General features: G+C 40.5%; 1 protein-coding gene across 12 annotated transcripts in view; it reads left to right on the top strand.

Moving 5' to 3' along the window:
• Nucleotides 1–12,985, top strand: part of SAP30 (Sin3A associated protein 30) — a 115,647-nt gene that overhangs the window by 46,119 nt on the left and 56,543 nt on the right. The gene's annotated exons all lie outside the window — the stretch shown is intronic.

Raw genomic sequence — 12,985 nt, 5'->3', positions numbered from 1 at the left:
TTGTTCTTCCCTGTATCCCCCTGATGTGCCAAACTAAACTTACCAAGGATCCTCCAGGAGGAGAGGGATCGACACTCTGTCCCCTTCCCTTCTGAGATTCAGCTTTCTAAGGGCTGAGATAGCCCTGATGGAGGGTCCCTGGTAGCGAATAAACATTAAACTTCCCCCAGGAAAAAAGAGGGAGTCTGAGTCAGGAGCTTAGGCTCAACACCAGAGCCTAGAGATCTGTAGGGGAACAGCGTGTTCTAGATAACAGTGTGCAGCTGTGTTTAGAAACCCAATTATACCCGGGCACCTTGGCACAGTGGTCGTGTTTGTGGAACAGTGGCTGACTGTGTGAGTATAAATCCAATAAGCCTTAGGAGTCTGTGTCCTCAGGGCCACCCTGCTGCCTGCACAGGGTTCTGAAGCAGAAAGGACATCCTCACAGCAGGACAGGGGCTCACTGGAGCCTGTCAGAATCAGTTTTCAACAGGGACACTATGTAGAAGTGATTAAAATCAGAACTTTTTAAATTGAAGTACAGTTGATTTACAATGCTGTGTTAGTTTCTGGTGTACAGCAAAGTGATTCAGATATATATATATATATATTCTTTTTCATATCCTTTTCCATTATGGTTTATTACAAGATATTGAATATAGTTACCTGTGCTATACAGTAGGACCTTGTTGTTTATCTATTTTATATATAGTAGTTTGTATATGCTAGTCCCAAATCCCTACTTTATACCCCACCTTGGTAACCATAATTTTGTTTTCTTTTTTTTAATCTATTTTATTGAAGTATGGTTGATTTACAATGTTGTGTTAATTTCTGCTGTGCAGCAAAGTGATTCAGTTATACATATTTATGCATTCTTTTTCATATTCTTTTCCATTATGGTTTATCACAGGATATTGAGTATAGTTCCCTGTGCTGTACAGTAGGACCTTGCTGTTTATCCATCCTATATGTACTAGTTTGCATCTGCTAATCCAAAACTCCTAATTTATCCCTCCCCACACTTTGGTAACCATAAGTTTGTTTTCTATGTTTGTGAGTCTGCTTCTGTTTTGTAAATAAGTTCACTTGTATCATATTTTAGATTCCACATATAAGTGATACCATATGATATTTGTCTTTCTCTGTCTGACTTACTTCACTTAGTATGATAATCTCCAGATCCATCCATGTTGCTACAAATGGCATTATTTCATTCTTTTTTATAACTGAGTAGTATTCCATTGTACATACACTACATCTTCTTTATCCATTCATCTGTAAATGGACATTTAGGTTGTTTCCATGTCTTGGCTATTGTAAATAGTGCTGCAGTGAACATTGGGATGCAGTTTTTTTTGAATTATAGTTTTGTTTGGATATATGCCCAGGAGGGGGATTGCTGGAACATATGGTAGTTCTATTTGTAGTTTTTTAAGGAACCTCCATACTGTTCTCCATAGTGGCTGCACCAATTTACATTCCCACCAACAGTGTAGGAGGGTTCCCTTTTCACTACACCCTCTCCAGCGTTTATTATTTGTAGACTTTTTATGATAGCCATTCTGATTGGTGTGAGATGATACCTCATTGTAGTTTTGATTTGCGAGATATTGAGCATCTTTTCATATGCCTATTGGCCATCCATATGTCTTCTTTGGAGAAAAATCTATTTAGGTCTTCTGCCCATTTTTTGATTGGGTTGTTTGTTTTTTAATTGTTAAGTTATATGAGCTCTTTGTATATTTTGGAAATTAATCCTTTGTCGGTTGCATTGTTTGCAAATATTTTCTCCCAGTCCGTAGGTTGTCTTTTCACTTTGTTTATGGTTTCCTTTACTGTGAAAAAGCTTGTAAGTTTGATTAGGTCCCATTTGTTTATTTTTGCTTATATCTATTGCCTTAGGAGACTGAGCTTAGAAAACATTTGGTATGATTTATGTCAGAGAATGTTTTGCCTATGTTCTTTTCTAGGAGTTTTATGGTATCCTGTCTTATATTTAAGTCTTTAAGCCATTGTCAGTTTATTTTTATGCATGGTTTGGGGGAGCATTCTAACTTCATTGATTTACATGAGGCTGTCCAGCTTTCCCAATGCCACTTGCTGAAGAGACTGTCTTTTCTCCAGTGTATATTCTTGCCTCCTTTGTTAAGATTAACTGACCATAGGTGTGTGGGTTTATTTCTGGGATCTCTACTCTGTTCCATTGATCCATATGTGTGTTTTTGTGCCAGTACCATGGTGTTTTTGTAAAATCAGGACTTTTTATAGACTGATCAGTTCCTTCCCCCTGGAACTTTGAAACAAGACTACTCCCTTTGGACTAAGTTCCCAGGTTCCTGGACAATTTGGGGAATGAAGAGTCCTAAAGAGAGAGATACTGAATTACCTACAATGTAGAGGGATGGAGGCTTAAGCAAATACTTGGAAAAATAAAGAGAGATGCCCAAGTTTTGAATCCAAAACCAGTGGAGATCATACAGATTAATACACCATTCATTGGGACTCACCAAGAGCTCAGGTGTTTGCCAAACTTGTTTAACTACTGAAAAAAATTTCTTTTAAACTAAGAATCCTGAAGGACTAGATTGCAAGGAACACTGGTTGGAAAATGCTTCTCGAATGGCAGAATTTTAGATACTGAATCATAACAAAGGAGCAGTCAGTTTGGGGCAGGGGCTCTTTCCTGGTACCTGCCCTTATGATTGCTTGACTGTCTCAGGGTAGACTAGCCCCACAGGTCTGTGGCACTAATCACAATGTTCTAATAACTCCAACCCAAGGAGGGCAGAGGAGAGGGTGCTGAGCTGAGATCACAGCCTTCTCCTTGGCTCTGTCCATCCATCCTTGACCTTTGAATAATAACCCCCTGCAATCACTTGTTGGCACTGGGTATAGGGATTTTCGTCCATTTTACTATATATCCTCAGTGCCTAGACTCTGCCTGGCCCAGTTTAAATGTTCAATAACTATGTGTTAAACATTGAACTTCTGGCCTTCTCTGTCCTGGCAAAGTTACTAGAAACCTAACACATTGTTTCCTTTGCATAGTTTGTGCCTTGCACTGCAGGTCAGATCCTTGTGAAGGTTCAGGAAGTGTGAGAGTAGCAGTGACTGGGAAATCCTGACTGGGTTTGGTAGGCCCAGTCCTCAGCAACACATGGAAAATAATGTTTGATTTGTCAGTCAGATGAAACCCATATCTACCCAAGTCAGACCAACCTGGCATGGCGGGGGCAGGGGTGCAATGAAGCCATTTCAAGCTCTACCAGCTGAATCACTATCCCCCCAACCCTGCGTTGCCCCGTCTAAGGATGACAGGCAGTGTGTTTAACAAGCTGTATGGCAACGTAAGTTTTATAAACAGATGTATATAAATAAATCATTATGTAAGTAAAAACCTAAAATATTCCCTTTTGGGGACTTCCCTGGCGGTCCAGTGGTTAAGACTTCACTTTTCAATGCAGGGGGTTGCAGGTTTGATCCTTGGTTGGGGAGCTAAGATCCCACATGCCTCGGGGCCCAAAAACTAAAACATAAAACAAGCAATATTGTTACAAGTTCAATAAAGACTTTAAAAATGGTCCACATCAAAAAATCTTTAAAAAAAATTCCATTTTTATTCTCTCAACTAAACTAAACTCATTCTGAAGCTGCTAACTCTGTGGTATAAATTAAAATGGTCATCCAATCATTCTAAATATTTCTAAATCGTTATTGATGTTTAGAAATTACTGGGTGGTCTTATGTTTGATAAGCTCTCATGAAGCTGGACGCTGCCCGTCTCTAAGCTATGATTCTGCAGAGGAAACGAGCTCTCCCGATGCCTTCCCTGTGAACTTGATGGTCATTAGACCTGGGGCCAGGCATGGCTGCAGTGGGAGAGTGACCAGGCGGGCTGTCCCTCATGTTCTGGATGCTGGCGCATCTCACGGAGCCCGTACCTGGAGGGCCTTTGCTTCCACCCTCACCTACAGCACTGCCCCAGCCAGCCTGTCCCTCCACTTCTGCCCCCCTGGGCCCCTCCTGAGGTCAGACAGGGACTGCGTCCGCTCTGCTACCACCTTGGCCTGCTCGGCTCATGCACCAGCGTCCAGGTGCACCCGTCCCAAGTCCCATTGCCACCTGCTCGGTGGCCACTGGATGATGTCATTCGGTGATGCGTGGTCTAACCTCAGCTGTTTACCAGCCTTCAGGACTGTAGTTCTGTGTGATAACCTGCAGGAACACCATGCCAGTGCATGCAGGCTGAATATCAACCCTGGCCCCGTCCCTTCTGAGTGGTTCAGAGAGTCCCGAAGTCTTATGCATGTGTTAGGGCTAGGCCGCAAACCCTCCCCTTCTGTCTCACGGTACCTACCATTTCCTCCTCTGTCTCTCACCTCCGTACAGTGGCTCCCACGTTGATTTGTTGATTCCTGGAACCATCCCTCAGGTAGTATTGCCCTTTGGGTGCTCTGTCTCTGAGCTGAAGCAGAAGGCCCCCTCCACTGGCCGGATGGGCCCACAGTTGTCAGGCTGAGCTGCCTTATTCTCTTCGTGACTTGCTCCTCACTGCACCCTGAGTCTCTGAAACCATACCAGACAGTAACCCTAGCATCTACCCCGGCAGCTGACTGTTGCCCACACAGCTCACCATCTTCTGGATTAAGCCTGTACGTTTTCCCCCAGTTTTAATGAGAAATAATTGACGTACAGCACTGTATAAAGTTAAGGTGTTCAGCGTAATGGTTTGACATACATATATTGTGAAAAGCTTATCACAATAAGTTTAGTAAACATTACATCTCATATAGATAAAGAAGTTTCTCTTCTTTGTTTTTTTTTTAGAAGTTTTTCTTCTTGTGATGAGAACTCTTAGGATCTACCCTCTTAACTTTCAAATATACCATACAGCAGTGTTAACTGTCGTCACCCTGATGTACGTCACATCCCCAGGGCTTATTTATCTTATAAATGGAAGTTTGCACCTTTGACCAATCTTATTCCATCCCCTGCTCCTGCTGCCTTTGGTACTTTGGTAACCACAAATCTGATCTCTTTTTCTATGCCGTTTTTCTTTTCAAGATTCCACATGTAAGTGAGATCATACAGTACTTGTCCTTCCCTGTCTGACTTATTTCACTTAGCACAATGCCTTCAAGTTCTATCCACATTTTGCAAACGGCAGGATTTTCTTCTTTCTTATGGCTGATTATTCCATTGTACGTATATACCAAAACTTCTTTATTCCTTCATCTTTCAGTGGTCACCTCAGTTGTTTCCACGTTTTGGCTATTGTAAATAATGATGCTATGAACATAGGGGTACAGATATTTCTTCAACATAGTGTTTTCGTTCCCTTCGGATATATACCCAGAAGTGGAATTGCTGGATCGTATGGTAGTTCCATTTTTAAGGAACTATAATAATTGGATTATTTGGGGTTTTTTTGCTGTTGAGTTGTATGAGTTCTCTATATATTTTAGATATTAACCCCCTATCAGGTGTATGATTTGCAAATGTTTTTTCCCATTCTGTGGGTTGTCATTTCATTTTCTTGATTATTAATTTTGTTGTGCAGCCTAAATATTTTGACACTCTTTCTACTCTGGGTTATTTTTTCCCCAATAGCTTGGTAGCTTAAGAAGAGGTCTTTAATCCCCAATGGGTTAAGGACGTTTTGCTCAACACACGTGGGCATCAGAAGCAGCCATTTGGGTGGGACCAAGGCATGAATACTGAAAACTCCATAGGTGACCTGGATGTTCATCCAGGGTGAACACCAGGCTTCCCTGGTGGCGCAGTGGTTGAGAATCCGCCTGCCAATGCAGGGGATATGGGTTCGAGCCCTGGTCCAGGAAGATCCCACATGCTGCAGAGCAACTAAGCCCCTGTGTCACAGCTACTGAGCCAGCGTGCCTAGAGCCTGCGAGCCACAACTACTGAAGCCCGCGTGCCTAGAGCCCGTGCTCCGCAACAAGAGAAGCCACCGCAATGAGAAGCCTGTGCACCTCAACGAAGAGTAGCCCCTGCTCGCTGCAACTAGAGAAAGCCCGTGCACAGCAACGAGGCCCCAGTGCAGCCAAAAATAAATAAGATAAATAAACAAACAAACAAACAAAAAACATCTAAGAGAAGAGCCCTTAGCTTAGGGGCCCTCTGTTTGGGTCCAAAGCACGTACTCAGTTGTCCCCTCCGTTTGTAGGCCCAGTGCTAGATGTACCGACATGCCTCAATCGGATTGATTCTTCGGAAATTCGTGGTTGGTTGTTATCTGGGCCTCCTGCCGCTCTGTAAACCAGCCCTATGGACAGTGATGCACAATTTCCTTTAGGTTAATTCCGTAAGTTGCATTTCAAAAAGAAAAAAAGACTTGACATCACAAGGAAACCACTTTTAGTTGCTTCATTTCCTGGAGCCTACAGCTTTTTTTTTTTTTTTTTTGGTACAGCTGGCAAAATGCCTGGGACAAGATGTATTCAATTCTAGTCAAAGCAGAGCTATGTCCGGAGAAACAGACGGCCCACCTAAGGTGAAAAAAATTACTTTCTTGGCAGGCAAGCCAGGGTGATTTATTCACCTCTTCCTCTAGGAAGGCAGGAATGTGTGCAGGCAAAATAAATACAACATGTTACAAGCACATTCCACAGATGAACAGAATAATTGGTGCTGAACCAGGCAGTGGGAGGTATCCTCCTGCGTCCAGACAGGCTCAGGGAACTTGTCACACACGCATGAAAGTGCCCCCAGAACTGGAAAATCACTCCATCGGGGAGGTAATAAGAATCAGGACGTAAGTGAAGAGACTCATCGTAACCCTCTCTGAGAGCCCGTGATGACACGCTGAGAATATCAGGGACAGGTATAGGCTCAGAAAAATGACTGGCTATACACAAAGCAGTAAGAATCGTATTGTGCTCCATCTAAAGAAACCCTGTCTGGGGTTAATGAGGTAGACAGGTAATCCGCATTTGTTTAGAAAAGGGGCGATACGGCCTCAGAATTTGTTGCTGATTATCTAATACTTTTCCTGGTGGTTACTCGTGTTCAGATCACCTGGAAAGTACATCCCACTCAGAAGGCTTTTCCGATACCTGATGAAACACCCCCTAAGTGTTTCCGCTCTTTTGTTCTGAATCTGCATTCAACAAGTAACATTCTGATTATGAATTTGGTCTCCCAGTTACCTTGATAACGGGCGGGATTGAGGAAACAAGTTTGGAGGTCACTGGAAAGGCTTATTATATACTTGTTACAAATAAGTGAATTTGTGTTTTGTTTGCTATATCAATCTTTTGAAGGTGTAGTTAGCACAGGTTAGTCCTGCAACCTACATGCCTGCCAGGACAGGCAAAATCCACTCTTTGGACCTGCACAGCTGAGTGCCAGAACCCGGAATCTCTGGCCATTGCTCCATATGCAGTCTTGTGAGGCTCCACCCACACAGCCCAGGGTCTGTGCCTCTCTTTAAATTCAGCATAAACCATCCCCCATAGTCACCTCCCTACCGCTTCTTTAAAATTAGCAGAGGGTAATTCTAAATTATCTTCTCTGCAATGACTTCTCATGTCTTGTAACCTTGAACCTTAGGAAACAAGTTGCATTACCTGTGATCACACTGTGACCATGTAGTTTTACCCAGTTGCAAACTTTCAGCTTCCTGTGGTCCTTCCTGCCTTCTTCACTTGGAGAGCTGGGCCATGGTTAGGCCACATGAGGATGTACTGAGGGTCCCCCTGCACCTCTTGATCAAGTAACTTGAAAGGAGTGCATGTTCTCATCCACAGGAGCAGAACTAGAATGGCACTTCTGTCTGTCAGCTGTGCCCTCAATAGCTGTGAGCTTGGCCCTTCCCCCATCAGAGAGACGGTCCTTCTGTGACCTGCCCTGGCATCCTCATCCCTGACTCTCACAAAGGCACCATCGCTTCAAGGACTTTTGCTTAGTCTTCACTTTCCTACGGAGTTAAGTTGGTGGCACCGTGCACTCCTTGGTGGACACTCCACACTGGTTGTTTGCTGGAGGGCATTTGTCCACTTTGGTGACCAATAGTTTTTGCTCATTTCCAGAATGAGATGGAAGCAGGAATGACCCAACTCTGGGAATTACCTATGAGCCTTACATCCGAGAAATTGCCCTGTATCCCTTGAAAACAGCAAGCTATCTTCCCTTTAAATGCAAAATAGAAATATCAGTATTGCATATTAATTTCTTCTTCCCCTAATTGGGAGGGTTGGCCGAAGGACTAATAATGATGACTGTTGTAAAAATGTTCTTAAAATAGTCGCTTCATAGATAAGAGATGCATTTACTGCAACCGAGATTTATGAAGGTTCTGTGAGATGGCAAAATGGGGTTTGCAACGCAGGATGTTTATTGCTTCCAGGGGCTGTGGCTAATCTCTCATGAAGCAAGTTTTCAGTTGGGTAGAGATTGAGTAATTAGAACAGAGATGCATTGTGTAACTCCTTCTTCCTCTTTATTTATTGTGAACCAGTGAATACCCTCACTCTCAAGCTGCAGGCCAGCTTAATAGATTTGATTTTTGAGTGTCTCGCATCATGAGAGCTCAGCAGTTCTTGCAAGAAGTGCCCACAGATAACCAAGGCCTTGTATCTGTCTCTGTGCTGATGTTGAACTGGTCTGACAGATACACCTAAGGGCATCCTAATACCCTTTTCTTTAAAGGGAAAGAGAACTGACATTTACTGATTACCTACTTTGTAGGCATACTATCTTTATTTCTCATGGCTGATCTATGAGATTGGTATTATTTTCCCTATGTTATAGGTGGGATTGACACCAGAGAGATTAAGTAACTTGCTCCAGGTAATAGAAAACCTTCAAAGCTGAAGACAAACGTGCTCTCTTCTGCTCAGTTTTATACAGGAGAAGTGAGGTGATAACACAGTAGAGCTGGATTTCTGGATTTAAAACCAGGCCTATCTGACCCCAAAGCCACTGCTCCTTCTGCTGTGCTGTGTTGCCATATTGACATACAAGAGGCTCGATAAATGCCTAAGGGTTTTTTTCTTTTTTTTTTTAGTTTTGCTACTCTGAATTGTTTTTTTTCAATTGTGTGTGTATCTGGCAAAGTGCACATAATATATAATTTACCACCTTACCCATTTTTATGAGCACAGTTCAGTGGTATAAATACATTCATAATATCGTGCAACCATCACATCTCCATAACTTTTTTCATAAAACTGAAGCTCTGGGACTTTCCTTGTGGTGCAGTAGTTAAGAATCCACCTGCCAGTGCAGGGGGCATGGGTTCAATCCCTGGTTCAGGAAGATCCCACATGCCATGGAGCAACTAAGCCCGTGCGCCACAACTACTGAGCCTGCACTCTAGAGCCCGTGAGCTACAACTACTGAAGCATGCATGCCTAGAGCCCTACTCTGTACCAAGAAAAGCCTGTACTCAATGAGAAGCCTGTGCACCAAAAGGAAGAGTAGCCCCCGCTTGCCACAACTAGAGAAAGCCCACGCGCAGCAACAAAGACCCAAAATGCAGCCAAAAATAAATAAAATTAAAAAAAAAAAAGAATCTTAAAAAAAAAAAACCTGAAACTCTATTCCTACTGAACAATAACTCCCTCATCCCTCTTCCCCTAGCCCCTGGGAACCACCATTGTACTTTTTGTCTCTACGAATTTGACTATTTTTAGTACCTCATATAAGTGGAATCACAGTATTTGTCTTTTTTGTGATTGCCTTATTTTAGCATATTGTCCTCAAGTTTCATGCACACTGTAGTATATTGTAGAATTTCCTTCGCTTTTAAGGCTGAGTAATATTTCATGTATGTATGTATTGCATTTTGCTTCTCCATTCATCTGTCAATGGACCCTTGTTTTCACATTTTATTTATTGTCAATAATGCTGCTGTGCACATAGGTGTACAAATATCTCTTTGAGACCCTGCTTCCTTTGGGATATATACCTCAGAAGTAGAATCGCTGGATCATATGGTAATTCTATTCTTAATTTTTTGAGGTACCTCCATACTATTTTCCACAGCAGGTGTACCATTTCGTATTCACACTAACAGTGCACAAGGGTTCCAATTTCTCTGCATCCTCGCCAACACATATTGTTTTGTTTTTTTGAGAGTAGCCATCTTAATGGGTGTGAGGTAGTATCTCATTGTAGTTTTGATTTGAATTTCTCTAATAATTAGTGATATTGAGCAACTTTTCATGTGCTTATTGGCCATTTGGATATCTTTGAAACTTGTATATCAAGTCCTTTGCCCATTTTTGATTGAGTTGTTTGTTTTTTGTGTTGTTGAGTTTTAAGAGTTCCCTATATGTTCTATATGTTCTGGATATTAATTCTGATATTAATCAGATATATGATTTACAAATATTTTCTCCCATTCTAGGGGTTGCCTTTTTACTCTGTTGATAGTGTCTTTGATGCACAGAATTTTAAAATTTTCATGAAGTCCCATATGGTGTCACATCCAAGAAATCATTGCCAGATCCAATGCTGTGAAGCTTTGACTCAGGTTTTCTTCAAAGAGTTGTTTTTTCCCCCCTTAGGCCTTACATTTAGGTTTTTTATCTATGTAGAGTTAATTTTTATATATGGTGTTAGTTAAGGACCCAACTTCATTCTTTTGCATGTGGATATCCAGTTTTTTCCAGCACCATTTGTTGAAAAGACTTCTTTCCCCATTGAATCGTCTTGGCATCCTTGTCAAAAATCAGCTGACAATAGATGCAAGGGTCTATTTCTGGGTTTTCTATTCTATTATTGTTATGTCTGTCCTTATGCCAATACAACACTGTTTTGATTTCTATAGCTTTGTGGTAAGTTTTGAAATCAGGAAGTGTGAGTACTCCAGTTTTGCTCTTCTTTTTCAAGATTGTTTTAATTATTCAAGGTCCCATGAGACTCTCTATGAATTTTAGGATGGGATTTTTCTATTTCTGCAAAAAAAAAATGTCATTGGGATTTTGACAGGGATTCCATTTAATTTGTAGATTGTTTTGGGTAATATTGACATTTTAACAATATCAGGTCTCACAATCAGTGAATGTGGGATCTATTTTCATTTATTTATCTCTTTAATTTCTTTCAGCAATGTTTTATATTTTTCATTGAACAAGTGTTTCACTTCCTTGGTAAAGTTAATTCCTAAGTATTTTATTCTTTTCCAATATTATAAATGGAATTGTTTTTGTAATTTCCTTTTTAGATTGCTCATTATTAGTATATACAAATACAACTAATTTTTATGTATTGACTTTGTATCCTGCCACTTTGCTGAATTCATTTATTAGTTCTAATAGTTTTCTTTGTGTGGAATCTTTTAGGGTTTTCTATATGTGAGATAATGTCCATCTACAGAGATAATTTTACTTCTTCTTTTTCAGTTTGGATGCCTCTTATTTCTTTTTCTTACCTAATTGCTCTGGGTAGAACTCCAGTACTATGTACAGTGGAAGTGGTGAAAGCAGGCATCCTTGTCTTGTTCCTGATATTAGAGGAAAAGTTTTCAATCTGTCACCATTGAGTATGATGTTTGCTCTGGGTTTTTTGTATATTGCTTTTACTGTGTTGAGGTAGTTTTCTTCTTCTATTCCTAGTATTTTCAATGTTTTTACCATGAAAGGGCGTTGAAGTTCGTCAGAATCATTTTCTACATCAATTGAGGTGATCGTGTGTGATGTTTTTTCTTTCTCTCTGTTAATATAGTGTATTACATTGATTTTTGTATGTTGAACCATCCTTGCATTCTGGGAATTAATCCCACTTGGGCATGGGGCATAATCCTTTTAATATGTTGTTGAATTTGATTTGCTAGCTTTTGTTGAGGATTTTTGCATTGATGTTCATGAGGGATATTTGTTTGTAGTTTTATTGTTGTGTCTTTATTTGGCCTTTGGTGGAAGGGTAATTCTGGCCTCATTGAATGAGTTAAGAGGTGTTCCATCCTCTTTGATTTTTTGGAAAAGTTTAAAAGAAGGATTGATATTAGTTCTTCAAATGTTTGGTAGTATTTGGTAGTGAAGCAACTGGGTCCAGGGCTTTTCTCTGTCTGGAGATTTTTAAAATTCAATCTCCTTACTAATTGTACGTCTATACACATTTTCTATTTCTTCATGATTTAGTCTTGGTTGGTTTCATGTTTCTAGGAATTTGTCCATTTTATCTATGTTGTGCAACATGTTGGTATATAATTGTTCATAGTACTCTCTTACATCCTTTTTCTTTCTTTAGAATCAATAGTAATGTCCTCCCTTTTATTTCTGATTTTTGTAATTTGATTATTTTGTCCTTTATTCTTAGTCCAGTAGCTAAAGGTTTGTCAATTTTGTTGATCCTTTTGAAGAGCCAACTTTTGGTTTCATTGATTTTCTTTATTGTTTTTCTCTTCTCTGTTTTGTTTCTCTCTATTCTAATCTTTATTATTTCCTTCCTCCTGCTAGCTTTGGGTTTAGTTTGTTCTTTTTCTAGTTTCTTAAGTTATAAAGTTAGGTTGTCGATTTGATTTTTTTTTTTTTTTTTTTTTTTTTTTTTTTTGCCGTACTGTGTGGCATGTGGGATCTTATTTCCCCTGACCACAGATTGAACCCATGCCCCCTGCATTGCAAGCATGGAGTCTTAACCAGTGGACCGCCAGGGAAGTCCCATCTTTCTTGTTTTTTTATTGAACATAGTTGATTTACAATGTTGTGTTAATTTCTGCTGTACAGTAAAGTGATTCAGTTATACATATATATACATTCTTTTTTCTTTTCTTCTCCACTATGGTTTATCTCAGGATATTGAATATGGTTCCCTGTGCTATACAGGAGGACCTTGTCATTTATCCATTCTATATGTAATAGTTTGCATCTGCTAACCCCAAACTCCCAGTCCATCCCTCCCCCAACCCCTCCCGCTTGGCAGCTACAATTCTGTTATCTATGTCTGTTAGTCTGTTTCTGTTTTGTAGATAAGTTAATTTGTGTCATATTTTAGATTCCACATATAAGTGATATCACATGGTATTTGTCTTTCTCCT

This window comes from Globicephala melas, chromosome 6, assembly GCF_963455315.2.
Source record: "Globicephala melas chromosome 6, mGloMel1.2, whole genome shotgun sequence".
In the NCBI taxonomy this organism is placed as follows: Eukaryota; Metazoa; Chordata; class Mammalia; order Artiodactyla; family Delphinidae; genus Globicephala; species Globicephala melas.
The sequence above is the reverse complement of the archived record's forward strand: the minus strand, read 5'-3'. Positions and strand labels throughout refer to the sequence as shown.